This window comes from Anolis carolinensis, chromosome 3, assembly GCF_035594765.1.
Source record: "Anolis carolinensis isolate JA03-04 chromosome 3, rAnoCar3.1.pri, whole genome shotgun sequence".
Classification (NCBI taxonomy): domain Eukaryota; kingdom Metazoa; phylum Chordata; class Lepidosauria; order Squamata; family Dactyloidae; genus Anolis; species Anolis carolinensis.
The window spans coordinates 269,654,311-269,675,193 of NC_085843.1; the positions used below are offsets into that span (position 1 = coordinate 269,654,311).

General features: G+C 39.7%; 1 protein-coding gene across 2 annotated transcripts in view; it reads right to left on the reverse strand.

Annotated features, from left to right (window-relative positions):
* pld1 (phospholipase D1) overlaps positions 1-20,883 on the reverse strand; it is a 152,495-nt gene that overhangs the window by 116,101 nt on the left and 15,511 nt on the right. Inside the window, exon 1 of one of the 2 annotated variants that reach the window (XM_008106027.3) lies at positions 5,858-6,065. The exons of the other annotated variant lie outside the window; for it this stretch is intronic. The gene's annotated coding sequence lies outside the window, so the exon portion shown is untranslated. Of the gene's footprint in view, positions 1-5,857; positions 6,066-20,883 lie in introns of those variants that run through there. 2 annotated transcript variants of the gene reach the window in all.

The following is a 20,883-nucleotide window of genomic DNA, read 5'->3' on the forward strand; positions in this document are numbered from 1 at the left end:
GTAACTGGTAAAATGGCCTTGAGTCAAGACACGCACACTGCAAACGAAAGAGGAGAAAAACACCATTAAGAGTGACCCACAAGATATTTCAGGAACTTCTGTATTCTTGGAGGAAGTGCTTTCTTGATCCCACAGAACCTGTAGAAAATACATTCACCGAAGCTCCCTATCAAGCCAGTTTGCTGTAGCGATTTTGAAAAGGCAAGCTTCTGTATATCATTAACTGTACCTACTCTGGGGATTTATATGTTAAGGCTTGTTAACTTTATGCTAAGGCTGCTTGTCGTGTTCTAAGCTGCCTGCCGTTTGGGATAAGTGAGCCAAAAAAGATCAGCATCCTTCAGACCCAATTCAAAACATATATCCTAGCAGCAAGGACAGGGAAGACAGCGTATGAACCACTGTTCTATTTTGTTTTAAAAACCCATCAGATAGAAATTCATCTCCCACCCTATGTAAACATCCCACCAATGCATTAAATATTAACCACAAATCTTATAAATTACTAGACAATATTTTGCTGTTCTTAAAGCCAGTTCATTCCATGGCTTCACATGAACCATTGCAACTGTTTTAGTAGGCTTGTACTATAATTTTGTTCTTTATTTTTGCATAGTGCCCTATGCAAAAATAAAATATGAATCTTATATAGACCAACAAACCAACAAATAATAATAATAATAATAATAATAATAATAATAATAATAACAACAACTTTATTCTTATACCCCGCCCCATCTCCCCGAAGGGACTCGGGGCGGCTTACATGGCGCCAAGCTTGGACACAACAATATAAAAGCAAAACAATAAAACAGATCAATCAGCAATAAAACATCAGAAACGATAAAAACAGTCATAAAAAGTCACGTACAAAAATAAAATGATAAAATCAAGAGTTAAATTCAAGGATCTGGGCCAAGGTGCAAAATATGTCAAAGTCATCAGAGAGGGGTGATTAACAAATAAACAAATCACTATATTCTCAGATGACAGAATTCAATGTGCATGTATTTATGCAGCCTATAAGTGGCCCTTCCATTTCCACAGAATCTGCACTCACAGATTCAACCATCTTCAATTTGAAAATATTTTTTTAAAAATTAAAATTTTATTTTGCCACCAAGAGCCCACTACATTTTCTTCATGCAGTGGTTAACTAAAGGAACATAAGGTTGGTGTCCCGACTACCTGAAATATAATGGTTGGAATCCTGTTGTTGACTTATAAAGCAGGCATTGACCTTGTATGTGTCTTTTTATGGTTGCTTTGGAAGGAATCATCCAATATTGTCTTCTTGCAATGACTCTGCAAGTATACAATCTCCCTCCCTATCATCAGTGCTCTCTTCACAGGGAAACCAGAATGCAGACACACAAGCATTGGACAAATGTGTTTCTGTAGCCAAGGGCATGATAAAAACAGCAGTCTCCTGGATTTCTCTGAGATCTTTTCTTAAAATGATCCAGCTCTAGAAATATAGCCAGGCACTATGTGGCCATCTCTCTGTTCTACCTGCCCTTGAAATGGTCATGAGAGGGAAACACCAGAAACAGAAAAGTACATCACACATATCAGGAATGGAGAAAAAAGGGATCTATGCCTGGTGGACCTTTATGCTTCAGAGGTATGATGCACAATCTCTGCCTGTATTCTGCTTGTCCCATAAGAGATTTTATAGCAAGGCTTTCTGCTTTCTCATAAAGATGCATTGAGTGAGGTCATGGAAGCCAGTCTCCTCACTGACTGTTCACAGGCTATACAATTCTCTTTTGCAAGAGGCTGGTTTTCCCTCTGCTTTCTTTCACCCAATAGGCAAATACCTTTTTGTTCATAAAGTCTTTTGTAAACTAACTGTAAAAAAGGGTTGTTATATGCTTGAGGGAACTCTTGAGGATTGTTGTACTTTCCCCGTTTTCTTGTTATGTTTTAAATGTACTGATTGGTTTTTACCACCATTCTGTTTTTGTAAGCTGCCTTAGGACTTGTCTATACTGGTGAGATGAAAAACCATCTACACAATGGCCCTAGATTTGTCATGAACATGCTGAATCCAGGACTGTTCTGGGGCAGATTTACACTGAACTACACTGCTTTGTGAAGGGTAACAGTTCCTGAATTGGGAACTAAGCAGGATATTACATATAGATACACACATACTGTCCGGCGTGGAAGAAAAGATATACTAGTTAACAGGTACTTTAGCACCAGCAAAGTAACCGTTAACATTTTACATAATATTTAGAGATGGCATAATCCATTTGCATAAAAAAGATAATTTCCTTCTCCAAACAGATCAGTGTTACATGCAAGACATCATGGTTGGTCTAGTCCAAATACTTTTGCACAGCATCTATAGCTTGCTGTGCAACATACCACACAGACATAGCTGAACAGAGAAAAGGTATTCTGTGCAGAAACACCTCTCTCAAGCACCAGACCGTCATCTGCTATTTATCATTAATGAGTAACTGGTGCTACGGTACACGCAAGTATTTTGTAATAGGCTGATGAAGATTTTCACTTGGCAAAATGTCATGACAACATTAATTAAACTTCATTCACCTCACCACAGGACCATTGTCCCCGTGATCTTTATCTCCTTTAGAAAAGCAGAAAGAGCTCATCACCATTGCCTAAGACCATTCATTCCATTATCAAATTGTGCAACAAAGAAGTTAGGATAAGAACTGCATATAAAAGATAGAGAATCCATGTTGGACTATGCTGTCTTGGGGGATGGCAAATGAAACCAGAGTCAAATGAAACCAGAGTGAGAAACATGTTTTGACCTGGAACTCCTCCAAGACTCCTTGGCATACCTGGAATTTCTCTTCTGTCAAGATAAATTCTAGGTTCACTTAATTTAGTAAGAAACAATAGATAAAATATAAACAAACTCTGCTCATTTTATCCCCTCCCCCAAAAGAGAACTATAGGCAGTTCCCAAGTTACAAACATTTGATTTACAAATGATTCATAGATAAGAACAGGAGTGAGACAACAAGAAGTGAGAGAACTCTACTACTAGTAAAGGAAATTTACTCCTGAAAGAGTTATCATGGGGAAAAGGTGTCTCCACTGAAGCTTTCTCACCAATGCTTGTTTTCACAACAAGCCAAAATTTTCAAAATCCAGTTATCACAGGAATAGAAAGCGAGGTGAAAGGGATGCAAGTACGGCAATTTAGTACATGTACTTTGTGTGGAACTTCAAGAATGAAAGCCAAGAAATAATGTCTCAATGATTATGGATTCTGAGCAATCTGAACATGCAGCACTTTCTTTTTTTTTCTTTTAAAAAAGTATAAATCAACCCCCAGCAAAGTCAATTAACTTTGCTACAAATTCTACAAGTTTGTTGCCCATAGGGTGGCATTCCTGAAAGGATTCCACAACTATTATTTTTAATCTAGTTTTTCCTTAATGAAGAACGAATGAAATGTAAACCAAATATGCTTGTTTATCATTATTACATTTTTATTGACACAGCTGTCTATCTGCAGTCTTACAGATGAATCTGAACACAGAATCTTGGTCAAAGATTTGCTCTCCATATCTTCATAAAACCTAGTTCATCATCATTTTTGCATGTGCACAGACACACACAGAGCAAGTTCACATAGCAACTGGTTCTGGATCATATCTTCAAAAATTAAGCTAATGCTCCAGGTATGCTGATATGTCAAGCACATAAACATGATGATTTGTTTTAAAGAGTTGTTAGCATATCCATGTTAAACTTCCATATTGGCCTAAGGAAGCATACGCCTTCATGTCCGGCAATGTTATCTAGCTGCAAAAAAAAAGATGGCCTTCTTTATAAATATTACTTAGTCTTTTATGCCCCCTCGGCCTCTGCAGAGTCTTTGGCATATGAACAAATTGCTGAATTCCACCTCTCTCTATATAGGGACAAATTGCAACCATGTCAAGGTTGTTTTTGAAGTCCTTGAGCTCTCCAAATCTTCTGGACTGCCTTTTGGGGCAATTTTTTTAATGAAGTGCTTCTCTTACAAGTCTCATCATTAAATGTATTGCCAGGGGGTGCACTTTTAACATTTTAAAATGTCTAATTTCTTAAAAGCAGAATTGGACTTCCAGATATTTTTTGGTTTTCTTCTTACTTACTTACTGCATTTATATACTGCTTTTCTCACCCCTGGGGGGACTCAAAGCAGTTTACAACATAATAATGCCTTTTGCCATCCCATTTGGCAAAGAATTGTCTCCCTAATCCGATATAGTTTCCACAGCCTGATATGTATTCAGATTAGAATCCCCCCATTGGGACTCTATATCGGATTAGGGAGACAATTACTTCAGACACTGACTTGTTGAAAGAACCTGAAGTCCAATTAACAAAGCTCGCTAACACCACAGACCTGACATACTTAGTTAAGGGTAAAGGTTTTCCCCTGATATTAAGTCTAGTCGTGTCTGACTCTGGGGTTTGGTGCTCATCTCCATTTCTAAGCCAAAGAGCCAGCGTTGTCTGTAGACACCTCCAAGATCATGTGGTCAGCATGACTGCATGGAGCACTGTTACCTTCCTGCCGCAGCGGTACCTTTTGATCTACTCACATTTGCATGTTTTCAAACTGCTAGGTTGGCAGCAGCTGGGGCTAACAGCGGGAGCTCACTCCACTCCCCGGATTCGAACTGCCGACCTTTTGGTCAGCAAGTTCAGCAGCTCAGCAGTTTAACCCGCTGTGCCACCAGGGGCTCCAACATACTTAGTGAAAACAGTAGTTGCCAATCCCTGATTGCTATATAGTTCCAATGTCTAGTGTGCTGCCTCAATCTTACTGATTTTATTTGCACCCACATTTGGCCTTTCCCCCATCCAAACATGTGCATTGGGTGGGCTACGGTTCTTCTGTCTTGCACCCAATTTTGACTTTATAATGCACCTAGTGAAGAAGGCCAACTTGAGATCATAACAAAACAAAAGTTCATCCCGTGAAATTCATGACTTAAGGTGTTTCACAATCCGAGATTCATATATAAGTCAGCATTATAACCAATAAAGGAAGACACTTCTGTCTCTCAGTAGCCAATCTGGCTAGTTATTACTCATTTTTTTCCTGATAATTGTGATTTCTTCAGACACTGAAAGAACTTACTGGCACTTAGGATCCTCCAGTGGACAACTAAATACTAAATACAACTAAATACATTTGCATCAAATCAAACTTGTTGATGCGTGCAAGTGACTGCTAACAATGACTAAAGAACTGCACACTATCAAACTGTACACTGTTCCTGAATATTATTAATTCCACTATTATTACCAATATTAACTACTGTTCACTGACAAAGATCTTTGTGAGACTCAATCACATCTGAACTTTAAGCCACTCAGATTAAGAGCTATTCATCTTGACCCGATCATTGTCTCTGAAAAATACAAATGCACTGAGCTGAATTTCCAAGTTTACACCACCTAATATGTAATTTTTAACAGCAAATAATTTGCAAAAAAAGATTAAAAGCTCTGTTTCTCTGTCGGTGTTTAAACTACTGAGTGCTCAGCCCATATGAGTTAAACCAAATCAGAGGTAAAGTGTAAAATCATGAAAAGTATCACTGTATTGAGAATTAGAGACGGATCTCAAAAAAATGAAAGAGCACTTTTGACAGGAAACTTCTAATGCCTATACAATGAGATCACAGTATCATTTATTATTAAAAGTGATCCTTGCTTTCCTTACATATTTAAATGCAATGGCATTTCACAGCGTTTAGCACACCAAAAGCTTGTTAGAGTTCTGTCATTGGCTATGTGTGAGCTTGTCAACAAATACAAACAAATAACCTGATGTTTGACACCTACAAGTAGAAGTTTGAAGTTTACTAACCTTGTGCCCCCTGGGAGGAAGGTGCCCCATGGTCCTGTCATTTTGCTCCCTTTGCAAAACTCAACTCTTCTTCTGTGTTGTTAAAAGTCCTTGCCAGTGCCCAGGGTTACAAAATTATGCACAGACTCTTCATATGCCGGAAAAGCAGCGTCTTTCCAAGTGTCTCTGATCAAATATCTCTGAGCTGATCCCAGGGAGGCAGTTTAAGGGAAAATCCAGCCCACGAGAGCATTCAGCCTATGAAGTAGCTAATGAAGGGGAAGCCACTCCCTCTGTGACTCGGAGCATGAAAGAATGAAAGGGAGGAAGGAAGACAGAAAGACACAGACTAAACAGGAGCTAATTCAGCTTTCCATGTCTTGATACTCTGTACCTTCTCAGAACACCATGGGGGAAAAGTGAAATGGCATACATAAAGCCTCCTGGTTATTCTCCTTGTCATTTGTCATTTCTATTTGCTGCCTTAACCAAAAAAAACAAAACAAACTAGGTTAAGACCCTAATTCATATATGGGCCTTGGATTATTAATAAAGATTATTTCTTTCTTTCTTTTTCTTGCATTTTGCTCAAGAATGAGATTCAAGGCAACTTGCAATTAAAGAAAAAAGAAACAAGTAAAACACGAAAAAGCATATACAATGAAAAACACAACAGTAATAAAAAAAATAACAGAGTCAGTGTTGTGTAGTGGTTTTAGTATTGGACTCCTGTTCAGACATGGAAACATACTAGGTGACCTTGGACAAATCATACTTTCAGCTTGCAAAAGAGACATTGGCAACCATTTCTAAACAAATCTTGCCAAAAAAAACCCCCCATAATAGGTCCACCTTAGTGTCACCATAAGTTGAAAATGGCTAGAAGGCACAACTAGAAGGCCGGGCTATGGCGCAGGCTGGTGAGCTGCAACAAATCACTCTGACCAAGAAGTCATGAATTCGAGGCCAGCTCGGAACCTGCGTTTGTCTCTGTCTCTGTTCTATGTTAAGGCATTGAATGTTTGCCTTATATGTGTGCAATGTGATCTGCCCTGAGTCCCCTTTGGGGTGAGAAGGGCAGAATATAAATACTGTAAATAAATAAATACAACAACAATAAAGAATACAGCACCTAGCCAGCCATAAAGCCCCAACTACAGTGATGCACTTATCTATTTATATGTACATAAACATCCCATGCTATGAAAAGAATGCTACCTGTGACTCACTTTTCCAATAAACGGTGGCAGGGGACAAATTTCACCATTGTGTCCCCCCATCTGTTTGTAGTACCTCAAAAATCATATTGGAAAGTGACCAGAAATCACCTGCCCTTTCCATTTCGGTGAGGAGGTGGGCTGGTTAAGTAAGATACATTCTTGGAGAACTCAGGACAGCTTAAACATTTGAGACTATTTTTCATACTGGGAAAGTTTCAGAGAGATTTTGAAGGTGTGACAATCTTTGTAGAAGCCAACAAGGTCTTGGGCCACAAAAGTTGAGGACTGCATATGATCTGCAGGTTTCCCATATCCCTGCCTTACAGCAAAACAACCTGAACAGAATTTTTAGGAAGCATCCAAATATAGGTGGGACTGAGTTTCATTTACTGTGTGGACTAGGACTACAAGAAATCCAGAAATATGACTGGAATTCAGTTAGGGCTTTTACACTTGTGAAACTAGATAGTTGTGCAAAGGATTGGGCTTTTTTAAACCAGTCTCTGAGATCTCCTAAATTTAGTAAATCCCTGGTTTGTTGTAATAGTCTATTACAGTGATCCTGGAACGATACATCACATTCCCCCCAGCAATCTGATCACCTCAGTTTCCTTCACAACACATCTGAGTTATTCAAACAATATTTTATGCCAGGGGTCCTCAAACTTTTTAAGCCAAGGGCCGGTCCACAATCCTTCTGACTGTTGAGGGGCCGGATTATCATTTGAAAAAAAATACAATCAAATTCCGATGCACACTGGATATGTCTTATTTGTAGTGCAAAAACAACAACAACAACAACAACAACAATGAAAGAACAATACAATATTTAAAAATAAAAACAATTTTACCAACATACATTTATCAGGATTTCAATGGGAAGTGTGGTTCTGCTTCTGGCCAATGAGATAGTCAAGTTAATTAGGGTTGTTGTTGTTGTTGTTGTTGTGTGCCTTCAAGTCATTTCAGACTTTGGGCGAGCCTAAGTCTAAAATTTATTTATTTTTTTGTTTATTATTTACTGCATTTATTTACTACATTTGTATCACACCCTTCTCACCCCAAAGGGGACTCAGAGTGGCTTACAAATTACATGTACATACAATATATTATATTATTAGCATAGCACAATATTACCATTATATATTACTATATTGAACTATACCACTATACTGTAATATTATTAGTAATATTATATGTAATATAGAATATATAATTAATAGTATTATATGGTATTATTATTAGTGTTATATTGCATTACATTATAATATTATTATCAATATTATATGTATATACAATATATTATATTATAAAACTGAGGGCGGGGGCCAGGTAAATGACCTCGGAGGGCCGCATCCGGCCCCCGGGCCTTAGTTTGGGGACCCCTGTTTTATGCTATCCCAGCCAAGGATGGCTAAGTGGTTACTTTGCACAGAGAGCAGAATTTTCTGAACGGGAAATTTTATCTTTGGAGAAAATTCTATACTTTGGTGATTTCATGAAAAACTGTCCCATACTGTGTTTCCCCGAAAATAAGACAGTGTCTTATATTAATTTTTGCTCCCAAAGATGTGCTACGTCTTATTTTCAGGGGATGTCTTGTTTTTTCATGAAGAAGAATTCACATTTATTGTTGAACAAAAAAAAATGAACATTTATTATATACTGTACAATAGTTGTCATCACAAACCAGCATAACCAGACAAACTGTGAATCAAGAATTTCTTGTTACTACCATTATTTCCATGTACAACAATTTATGGTACATACATTTACCAATTCTGTATGCTCTGGTGTTCTGTTTGGTGGGCATGCTTCCAAACAAAAACTTTGCTAGGTCTTACTTTTGGGGGAGGTCTTATATTTAGCAATTCAGCAAAACCTCTACTAAATCTTATTTTCAGGGGATGTCCTATTTTCGGGAAAATAGGGTGGCTGATATGCACAGAAAAAAATTTGTTTTCTGGACAGAAACATCTATTTTATTTATGAGAGATGAGTGATGTTTTCTGATCAAAACAACCACATGTGAATTTTGTGGGACGTGGGAAGGCCCAAAATTGCAAACAGCTTTTCAAAACTGCATCGTTTTTGAAGACTTTTTTGCAGCACGAAGACATTGATGATTTTACTCATTATTTCCTTCAAGGTGACAAAATCTTAATTTGTGTTTTGGTTGAATTATAAAGGATGATCATAATTCAGATGGCACTGCAGCTTATAAATAACAAAAAAGAATAAAGCCAACAATTTTCATGTACACCAAATTCCACTTACTCCAAAGTAAGGTTAAAAATAATACTAAAGAGAATGCATATGCCTTATGATTAATCTTTTTTGTCTCCCATAATGGGATTTCCTCAGAGATATATGTGACAGCAGTATGAATTGCAAATTAGGACTGATATTGACATACCACTTTCCTCCAAAAGACTGGACTCAAGACAGCTCACAAGATTCTTAATGACCGTAAACAGTGTTAAATAAATGATAATAATATACTATCATTTCAGAAAATATTTTTGAAACATATGCATCTTAAAAATGTATTATTAATAGCACTCACTTGCTAAAGAGCCTTGCAACAGGCTGTGGATAACCCCACTGAATAAAACCCACTGAATAAAAAAAGCCTTTGTTTGCTGGCACAAGGTCAGTAATATTCATTCTTCTTTAAAGTCATTTTTTAAGCTTCATTGTAGATCAGAGGCGGAGGTGTAGAGTTCAAACACAACACAAGAAAAGTGGAATAGCTTATAATAGTTAAGATTATTACACTTACTAAATAAAAGCTTCTGGCCCATTAAATTTCCTGATGTGACAGGATAAAAGGAGCTCTGATCAGTTACAGTGAGACAAGCAGGGGGCAGAAAGAGAAATAATGGCTGCCTCATGTCTTGCTGCGGTACAACATTTAAAGGTGTAAGAATATTCTCCTGCTTTTGGTCTGGCTATTGTAAATTATATTACAGTACGACTCTAGTACCTGCAGGACCTATACCTATTTGCCTATCTGCTTCCAAAAAAGTACTTTCTAAGAATGTTCAAGGTCCTTCAGCATGGATCAATGACAAAAATCTTTCTTTTCAATAGGGATCACTATCCATGGTTTCCTATTTTCTTGGTAAATTCAAGAATGTATCCCCTACAGATATGGGTGTTTTTCTTTATTTTCTTTTTAAAATAGTTGCCATTATTACGATCATGAGTCATTTTTGGGTTTGGGGGTTGTTTGACAGGGAGTACTTTCCTTCAAATGTAACAAATTTGGTTGAATTCCTGTAATGCAGTACATAATGTATATGTTCTTTAGCCAGAACTACAGTAGAGTCCCGCTTATCTGAGTTTTGTTTATCTGACACTCCATATTATCTGAGGCAAATGTCCTCCCCTGCTCACTCACTCTCTCACTCACGCACCCTGCTGGGTCCCGGTGCTGCCGGAACCCAGCCGGGTGAGTGAGTGAGGGACGGCAGACAGGCAAGTGAAGGAGGGCGGCAAAGGCCCTCACTCGCTTACTCACGCCTTCGCCAGGCCAGGCCCTGGTGCCGCCGGGACCCAGCGTAGCGAAGGAACTGAGGGATGGCAGGCGGACAAGTGAAGGAGTAGCAAAGGCCCTCGCTCGCTCACTCCTTCACCAGTCCAGGCCCTAGTGCTGCTGGGACCCAGCGTGGCAAAAGAGCTGAGGGACAGCGGGCAGGCGAGTGAAGGAGGGTGGCAAAGGCACTCCTTTGCTCACTCGCTCGCTCCTTCGCCAGGCCAGGCCCTGGTGCCACCAGGCCCCGGTGTGGTGAAGGAGCTGAGGGATGGTGGGCAGGCAAGTGAAGGAGGGTGGCAAAGGCCCTCCGCTTGCTCACTCACTCGCTCCTTCACCAGGCCGGGCCCTGGTGCCGCTGGGGCCCAGTGTGATGAAGGAGCTGAGGGACGGCGGGCAGGAGAGTGAAGGAGGGCGGCAAAGGCCCTCCTTTGCTCATTTGCTCGCTTGCTCCTTCACCAGGCTGGGCCCCAGTGCCGCCAGGACCCGGCGTGGTGAAGGAGCTGAGGGACGGCGGGCAGGCAAGTGAAGGAGGGCAGCAAAGGCCCTCCACTTGCTCACTCGCTCCTTCGTCAGGCCGGGCCTTGGTGCCGCTGGGGCTGCTGCTGGGACCCGACCTGGTAAGTGAGGGAGGGAGGGTGAGCAAGCACCCACCCTGTTATCCATCAGTTTTGCTTATCTGTCATTCTGCCCGCCAGTTTATGACGGATAAGCGAGACTCTACTGTACATCATTTCTCAACTCTCAACCCACCCTGATCTAACTGTTTACCTACTAGAGCGCTCATTCTGCCCCATGGCCATTTAGCAACTAGTGGAGAGTGGAAAAGATTAGAGAAGGATCAGGCCATGTTCCCATGGCCAAAAATAAACTGATGAAATCTGACAGGAATTATGTAAACAATCTGCTTATTTTTCATTCACCACTCAATAGTCATGTTTTTTCCCCATGTCAAGAGCAACTTGAGAAACTGCAAGTTGCTTCTGGTGTGAGAGAATTGGCCATCTGCAAGGATCTTGCCCATGGGATGCCAAGATGTTTGATGTTTTATCATCCTTGTGGGAGGCTTCTCTCATGTCCCCTCATGGGGAGCCAGGGCTGACAGAGGGAGCTCACCCGCCACTGGGGGTTCCAATGGTCATGGTAGTTTGCGGGGAGAAGATTGGCTGTTACAGGATTATGAAGAAAATACAGAGGGCCCTTGCTATCTGCAGAGATTTGATTCCAGGATTCCCCATCAATACCAAGATCCACAGATGATCAAGTTCCATTCTATACAATGGTTTAGCAAAATGGTGTCCCATATATAACATTGCAAACAACTCAAATGAGTGACAGAATGAGCCTGAAACAACAACAGGGAATGCTTACACATCATAGTGTTCAGTGCAAGGCAAAAAAAAAAAAGGTTTCTTTTTTGGAGCTTAGAATGACTTTCTTCCTTGTCATTTCACTCTCACAACAACTATGCAAGGTGGGTCAGGCTAAAAAGAGAATGAGCCAGTAAGTTTTGTGGCTCAACAGTGACTAGCATAATGTTTACTATACTCTACTGCTCTAATCTGAGTCCAGAAAAACAGGATCTCTCCTCTTGAGTTTTCTACTGTGCATAAAAGTATATGTAGATATAGATAAACTAGGCTGCTAGAGGGGAAAAAAAGAACAGAGCTCTTGTGTCTCTAATAATTCAGAAGACAAGGGAATTTCAGCAGGGGTTGCAAGTCATATAAGCATTATGGCTGAAAACCTCCAGCCACCACAGCTTTATCCAACTAAATCTTTGTCTACCAATTTCGTTCTCTCAGTAAGTCTCTAAGGTGCTACAAGATTTGTTTGCATATTAACACAGCTATGTTGGATGGTCATGTGTGAGACTATCAAAACATAGTTGAACAGTCCTTGATTGGCAACTGAACAGAGCTCAGAAGTCTCCTTATCAAGATTTACCTATATTCAACAAGCCCCTGATAACTCCACTTGAGTTTTCAAATATGTTTTTGCATCCTTATTACAACCGGAGTTGGCACAATTTGGATCAGGATCTAACTTGCCTACTTTATAGCCACATTGAGCAGGGAGGGCAGTCAAGTTTCATCCTGCTATCTTGTTAAAAACAGGAAACTCAACAATGCAAGCATCCTCTGGGAACTCCAGCAGGTCTTCTGGAAAATGCTTGCATTGTGGTGTGTCTTGCCACTGGACAACCATCAATGGCTCTCAGTTGTCTCCTGGCCAATATATGGCCTCAAGAAAATGGCCAGTCTCTGAAAAGACTTAAATAATTTGCAAACCAACTTTCATTTTGCTTATAAGAATATCTTTGAGGAGTGTAGTTTCCGAATACTTCTTGCACTGGAGCAAATGGAATAAATTGGTGTGTTTAAAAAATGACATCCTATCTCTTAAAGCACTGATGTCACTGAAAAGAATGGATGAAAATGTGCCATTCAAAGCCTTTATTTGTTCAGAAGTCATTTTGAGGCTTAAGGGACTTTCTTCCAAATAGTTATGTTGAGAATCACAGATTCAGTCTAAACAAAGTTACAGCAAGACATCTATCTCACATTCTGTTGAATATAGCAGAGGAAAAGTGAAAATCCTGCTGGGAGATTAATTAATGTTCCAATGCTTATTTTGTTTCTTGACCCAAGAACTATTCCTAATAACAGGGATATTTTACTGTTCCTTTTTGACAATCTTTCTTTTTAAGATTTAGTGTCATTGACATGGGGCCTAAATAGCCTCACGGCATCAGATGCCATTTGATCTTGGAAGTTAAGAAGGGTCAGCCTGCTTAACTGGATAGCATAGGAGACCATCAACAAATACCAAGTGCTGAATGAATCTTTGAGTCTTCATTGCCTAAGAAGATTCTTAGAAGATCTGAAGGCATATGCAAACACACACACACACATACATCACTAATTTAATGATAATTTTAGAAATATCAAAGCTAGGAACATAACGAAAATATACATATTGAAGTCAATGCTTGCGAACAAATCCAGTAGTTAAAGGTGCAGATTTATAGTATAAATTGACCCTTCTATCCATCCATAGTTAGTACCTGAACAGTAGACTAAGCAGGCATACCAGTTAACTTGCCATAGTCTTTCTCACTATAGTTAGATTTATGGTATTTATTAGGATTGTCCAAATATTAGTTATGTTTCTCGTTTCGTAATTATTTCGGATTGTTCTTGTTTTTTGAAACGAGTATTGAAACGTTTTCCCTGGGCGCAACTGGCAATGTAATTCGAACCATCATTGGCCCATTCTCTAATTGTTTCTTAAAATTTTCGTTAATTTTTTTCCTTCCAAATTTTTTTTTAATATTTTTTAAAAATTATTATTTATTTATTTTTTTGTTTCTGCAACCTAACATGAATGGGAGCCTAGGACAGCCTAACATGGCCGCTCCCTGGCCAATCAGAGTCTTCCACGATGGCTGCCAAAGGTGGGGGCTAGCGTCCTCCGTGTCCACGTGGAGGATCTCTATGAAAATCCCCAACCGCAGCCGACCCAAGCCATTCTGGGTTGGGATACCGAGGAGAGAGGGTGTTTGGCGCACGCTGGGAAGCTGCTGCTTGCTTGTTTGGGGGAGAGAGGGCTAACTGGGGGTAGAGTGTTTCTGTTGTTGTTCGATATTGTGTTTTTTGGGGGGGAAATTGCCTGGGGGCTTGGGGCAGAGTCCTTGCTGTGGCTGGCTTTAGGGAACTTTTTTTTCCCCAAAGGACGTCTGCGTTCCTGCAAGTGCATTGCTTCCCTCCTGCTCCGTTTGTAATCCCAAGCCCCCGGGCTGAGTGTTATTGCAGCAATCACAAAGACACACATTGTTTTCAAACCTAAAGGGTACATTGGAAGAAATAGTTTCCAAAGGACGTGGGGCACCCGCCAAGGCATTGCTTCCCTCACGCTCCATTTCTATTCCCATGCCTTGGGCTGAGTTTTATTTCTGCAATCACAAAGTCAGACATTGATTTGATTCAATAGAGGGTCCACAGCAATTTATAGTTTCCAAAGGACGTTGCCAATCCTGTCAAGGCATTGCTTGGCGTGTGCTGCATTTCTAATCCAAAGTCTACACAAGTAGAAGAGGGACTTTTACAGTGATAAGAACCCAATTGAACAGGAAATAAGACTTTCAAACCAGGAACAGGTTTCTTCAAATATTGAAAAATAGTGTATTATAAAAGGTTATAAAAATTCGCCAAAAATCATAGGAGACAGGAAACATTCTGCAATTTGTTGAGCAAAGAGTGTGGAATGTGTTCTCCCACTGTACCAAATTTGATGCAAATAGCTCAAGAAATGAGGGCGGGAGACCCCCAGAAAAGTCCCCCCCAGTTTCCTGTTTTTTGGCGATTGCGCATGCGCGTCCACCATTTTAGAAACATTTTAGAAACATTACAAATTTTCGGAAATATCCGAAAATTTTGGGTGAAACATTTAGAAATAATTTCTACATCGAAGAGCCAGCACCCCCTACTTTAGAAACGAGAATTGAAACATTTTTTCCATCGATCGGACAAGCCTAGTATTTCTATTTCACCAGTGAGAATCTTACAGACCTCTATATGTTGTTGGGACTGCAAGTCCCATCACCCCTAGTCAGGATACCTGGTAAAGAAGTAATTATTTTTGCATCTATACATGTAAATCTTCTGCATGTACACTCTATTAAATGGCCACCCTGTTTGATTCTAGGGCTGTTGGATGAAAAAAAATGGCTTAAAAGTGAAACTACATTTGAAACCAGCTGATGTCTCACTATTTCTTCCCTGACACAAGATCTCTGGATGCCATCTAGTGGCTTCATTCTTGCTTTTATTCCACAGCAACATACTGGAGCAACGGGCATGGATGTTTCAATTTTCTGCTAAATTATGAAACTCAGGAAGTAGCTGTGGGAAAACGATCACCCACTCACATGGTTGTTATGAGCCAGGTTCACACAAAGGAAATGTCTTTGCAGCTCTCCTGAGAAATAATGTAGTATGCAGTGAACTAAATAGATGTTTAATAAGTGTCACATCTTATTAACAAAGAAAGTGTATTGGTACATTGATTTAATGAAGGCAAGACCAAAAAGACTGTGGAGTTTCTGAAATCACTACCACAACATTTAACCCATATCCTTATAGCTGAAGTGTATATATAAACAGTGTGGTCCATTAATACTGTAGGCTGCTAAAAAGGCAAACAAATGGTTCCTACAAAAAAATCTGAGGTCTTCCTAGAAGCCAAATACATTGAAGTTGTTGTATTTCAGCCATATCGTGAGAAGACCAAACTCACTAGAAAAGAAAATAGTGCTTGGTAAGGTAGAAAGTACAGTAGAGTCTCACTTATCCAACATAAACGGGCTGGCAGAACGTTGGATAAGCAAAAATGTTGGATAATAAGGAGGGATTAAGGAAAAGCCTATTAATAATAATAATAATAATAATAATAATAATAATAATAATAATAATAATAAGTTTATTTATATCCCGCCTCCATCTCCCCCGAAGGGGACTCGGGGCGGCTCACAGCAAAATCAGATACAAAACAATGATAAAATAAAATATGAAACATGAAAGAACAATAATAAAAACCAATAATAATATATACACAGCAGCCGAAAAAAACACAACACGGTATTAAAACATCAAATTAAAAACAATGAGGATAAGCAATAGCCTTGCGGATAAGCAAGGTGCACATTATGAGTTACAAATTTTAAATAGATAAAGTGCAATAGATGCATTTAAGATCACATCGGGTCAATGTCAAATTGTGTCATGATTTTACAAATTAAGTACCAAAACATCATGTTTTACAACAAATTGAAAGAAAAAGCAGTTCAATACACAGTAACGTTATGTAGTAATTACTGTATTTACGAATTTAGCACCAAAATATTGCAAAGTATTGAAAACACTGACTAAAAAAACCCCTGACTACTAAAAGACAAACTTCGTGGGATAATCCAGAATGTTGGATAAGCAAAGGTTGGATAAGCGAGACTCTACTGTAGTAAGAAAAGTCATCATATTACTATAGACTCATTTAAGGAAGCCATATTTTATTTATTTACTTGTTTACTACATTTATATCCCGCTCTTCTCACCCTGGTGGGGACTCAGAGCGGCTTACCAATCAAATGTACATACAATATATTATTAGCATAGCACAATATAAGCATTAAATTACTATATTGTACTATATCATTATATGGTAATATTATAACCCATATTCCTGGGTCCTCAAAACCTGACCTGGGCTCTTGGTGAGAAGGTGACTTGGGGTTTCATTCATGGGGTCACCATAAGTCAACTTGACTGAAGTAATAACACCCAAATAAAGACAAGTTTTATACCCTAACAAACCCGTCACACCGTTGAAATTGAGGACACTCAAGAGGGAGCCAAAACTAATCTTGGCCTCTCAGCTAATTGCACCTGGATGTGACAAATAAAATACAACTTTTATGATGGTTAAGGGTTTAGGAAGATGTAGTCTTCTTAAACATGGCCTTTCAAAACCTTTTATCAGGTTGGGCAATATATCCGTTTAGGTCAATACTGCTTTCTAAAATCTAGTCTCTAAGGGCCAACAATCCCAGTCTTCTGGATGCTGTGCGGGTGGAAGATATAGCCTTGAGGCTTGACTGTAAAGGCTGAGTCAAAGGAGTCAAGGGTGGAGAGAATTAATAAGATTTCAATAGGTTTTGGGAGTTGGGAATGTGAAGAAGTTCATGGAGTTCATGCTTTACTGAATTGTGATGTAATACACCTCTACTGGTTTTATTTTCAACAACTGTGTCTGACAGTTTGTATTTAAGCACTGGAAGAAAAAAACTGTTCATTTCTTATTACCTGCTGATGAACATTTCCATTAAGTTGTGTGTTTTCAAGTCATTTTTTGACATATAGTGATCCTAATGAGAACTTATCACAGGGTTTTCCTGGCAAGATTTGTTCAGAAGGGGTTTGCCTTTGCCCTTGACAGACTAAGAGATTGTGACTAGCTTCCATGGCAAAGTGGGGACTTGAACCCTGGTCTCCAAAATCATAGGCCATTGCTCAAACTATTGCACAATGCTGGCATAAGATGGAACAGACAAGGTGAGTGATAGGATCCCAATGGGTGGAACAGCAGGCCAACTTGGATAAGGAATCCACCACACCATGGTTCTCCCCCTTCCCCAATAAGTTATGGCACTAAGTTTGATTGAGTGGGTTGTAAATCATGCTGCTCAAAGTAGATAGGGCAAATTAGCAGCTCCACCCAGGCTGTCATACTACATAATCGTGTCACTTAGTGCAGGTGTGCTGCGGTAGGTGGAGGTGAACCATCATGAAATCAAAGAATGATAAACAGAGTAGGAGAGGTACACACAGAAAAGGAGATACTTAATACAGAAAACAAACCTTTCTATAAGTGCCTTTTATTCACAATCCAAGAAACTTACAACACACTGTAAAGCTCTCACTGGCCATACAGTGACTACTAAACATGGAGGATATGCACTACCCACAGCAGGGTGGGCAACACAAGTCCTACTAGCTTTCCCGTGGATCGTAATCAACTGCTGGGAGTAATCCATGGTGTTCTGTCCTTGAAATGGTCTTAAAGTGTATTGAAAGGGGATAATTTGTCTTCTGAGTCCCCAATGTGCTCAAAAACAGGAGAAACTGCTCCAAAACTTATGGGATGGGATCTGTCAGACTCACCAGTTGTGCTGCGGTTTCAGTGATGTGGAGTGGTGAACACTCCCATGGGCAGTATTTTTGGGAGCAACTTATTCTTTTTTTTATGTCACAGACATAAATTATGCAATAGAAAAATGTCAGTACTCTGATGTAGCTGTGCATTATGTTCTCCCTCGGTAATTCTTGGATTTTGAAGTTTTCCCATTTTGTTAAAAAAAGAAGACAGAGAGGGTGGGGAAACAGGTTGCCCCTGTGATGGTTCCAAACATGGAGAAGTATGGGGAAAAGGTGGGTAACATATGCATGTGATGGGAGCTGTTAACCTGAAATCATCCACTTTGGGATGGAGTGCTATGGTCTGCTGTATTGGTGTCCTAAGTCCCCAATAAAGAAACATTGCTTAAGTTGGGGATGTTGAGCTTGGGGTGGGAAGAAGAGAAGAAACAAAACAGTATATGAAATTGCAACTGTTGTAAAAATAGGAAGTTCTTTTTCGCATAACACAAGACCTCGGGATCATCTACTGAAGCTGAATGGCAGAAGATTTAAGACTGATAATAGGAAGTGCTTTTTACATAGTCACAGTTAAACTGCAGAATTGTTTTGATGGCCAATGACTTGGATAGTTTCAAAGGGAGATTACTATATATACTCATCTATCTACCTATATATAAGTTAAGGACAGGTTTTGGAGCTAAAATTATGGACTTTGACCCATGACTAAGTTAAGGGTGAAAGAGCAGAGAGAGAAAGGCTCCAATTCTGCTTCAGGAAACTAGACGTCTTGGCCACAAACATATAGGTTGGTTCTATTTAGGGTCATCAGAGTCAGTGTGATATAGTGGTTTGGGCACTGGACTAACTCTGGAGACCAGGGCCTGAATTCCCACCTTGGCATGAAAACCCACTGGGTAAGCTTGAGGAAATTACACTTTCTCAGAGAAAGGGCATGGCAAATCTCTTCTGAATATATCTTGCCCGTAAAATCCTGTGATGCATTCACCTTAGGTTCATTATAAGTTATAATTGACTTGAAGGCACACAATAGCAACAAAGGGCCAAAAGTCTGGATGGCTATACATCTCCTCCAGAATCAGTGGTGGTGTGTCTTTCTATATCAGTTGATAGAGAATTATGTGGACGGGAAATGTTTTTCGCCTGATCTAGCAGGACTCTCCTTATGTTCTCCTTAGACTACAATTGTGGCCATCCTTGCTCAGCATCTCCAGCTGGTTAGACCTTTGATGTAGTCCAATATATTATAGGTTAATAATAATAATAATAATAATAATAATAATAATAATAATAATAAACTTTGTTTCTACTCCACCCTATCTCCCGAAAGGAACTCAGGGAGGATTCCAACATACAACAGAAAATATTCAATGCCTTCATAAAAACAGACAAATACCGACATAAAATCCCAGAAAAACCCCATATATGAAAAGAGCAATTAAAACCTAATTAAACGGCAATAAATTAAACCAACATAGTCAGACAAAAATTCTATAATGAACAAATATCCATATTAATTTACAGAAGCCAACTGTAGTCAACCAAGTTGTGTGGGTTGGTTGTGTGGTCTATGGTGGTAAATTGGGCTGACATAGACTCACAGTGCTAGATACAAAATAGTTCTCAACCAGGGCCTGGTAGTGGTCACTCATTGTCTAATCCTCCTCCTCTCCGTATGCTAGTGAGCAGAAGTAGGTCTTCAGTTGCTTTTTGAAGAAGCCAAGGGAGGGGGCCAGCTTTATTTTTTTAGGAAGGGAGTTCCAGAGGTGGGGGTGACCACGAAGAAGGCCCTGTCTTTCGTTCCCACCAGTCGTACTTGAGATGGGGTGGGACCAAGAGCAGGGCCTCCTCTGCTGATAGCAATGCCTGGGCTGGTTTGTAGGAGGACATGCGATCAGTCAAGTAGCCTGGACCCGAACCGTTTAGGATTTTAAAGGTAATAACCAGCACTTTGTATTTAGCCTGGAAGCAGACCAGCAGCCAGTGGAGCTGCTACAACATGGGAGTGGATCTCTCCCTGCACAGAGCTCCTGTTAGTAATCTGACAGCCAATCTCTGAACCAGTTGAAGCTTCTGAACTATCTTCAAAGGAAGCCCCACATACAGCGTGTTGCAGTAGTCCAAGTGGGATGTGACTAAGGCATAGACTACCATGGCCAGATCTGGCGTCGCAATGAACACCTTCCTCTGGGAACACAGATTAATTTTGGTGTCTTTTTCCATTTCTGTCTCTCTTTTTCAAACAAATATATGTGTAAATGTTTGTACGAGGTACTATCACCAGCCCTGAGATGAAGGAGTATGGAAACCTAAGTAAACAACTTAAGTAGCACCTGTGTGAATAACCTTCAATCATAGGTTATGGTATATTTACATCTCCATCTTTCTCCTGTGTCTTGCTTATCCCTTGACCTGGGAGTGGCATGCTAAACATCAAATTACTAACAAAGTACTTATTACTGAGAAAGTAGAGGATAGCAAGTAAAGCAGCCAAATAGAAGCTGTCTGGATTCTGGTTTCCAGCTGAAGTATATACTTTCACATTGTTTCACTTTGGACTACGGAGCAAAACGTGGAAAA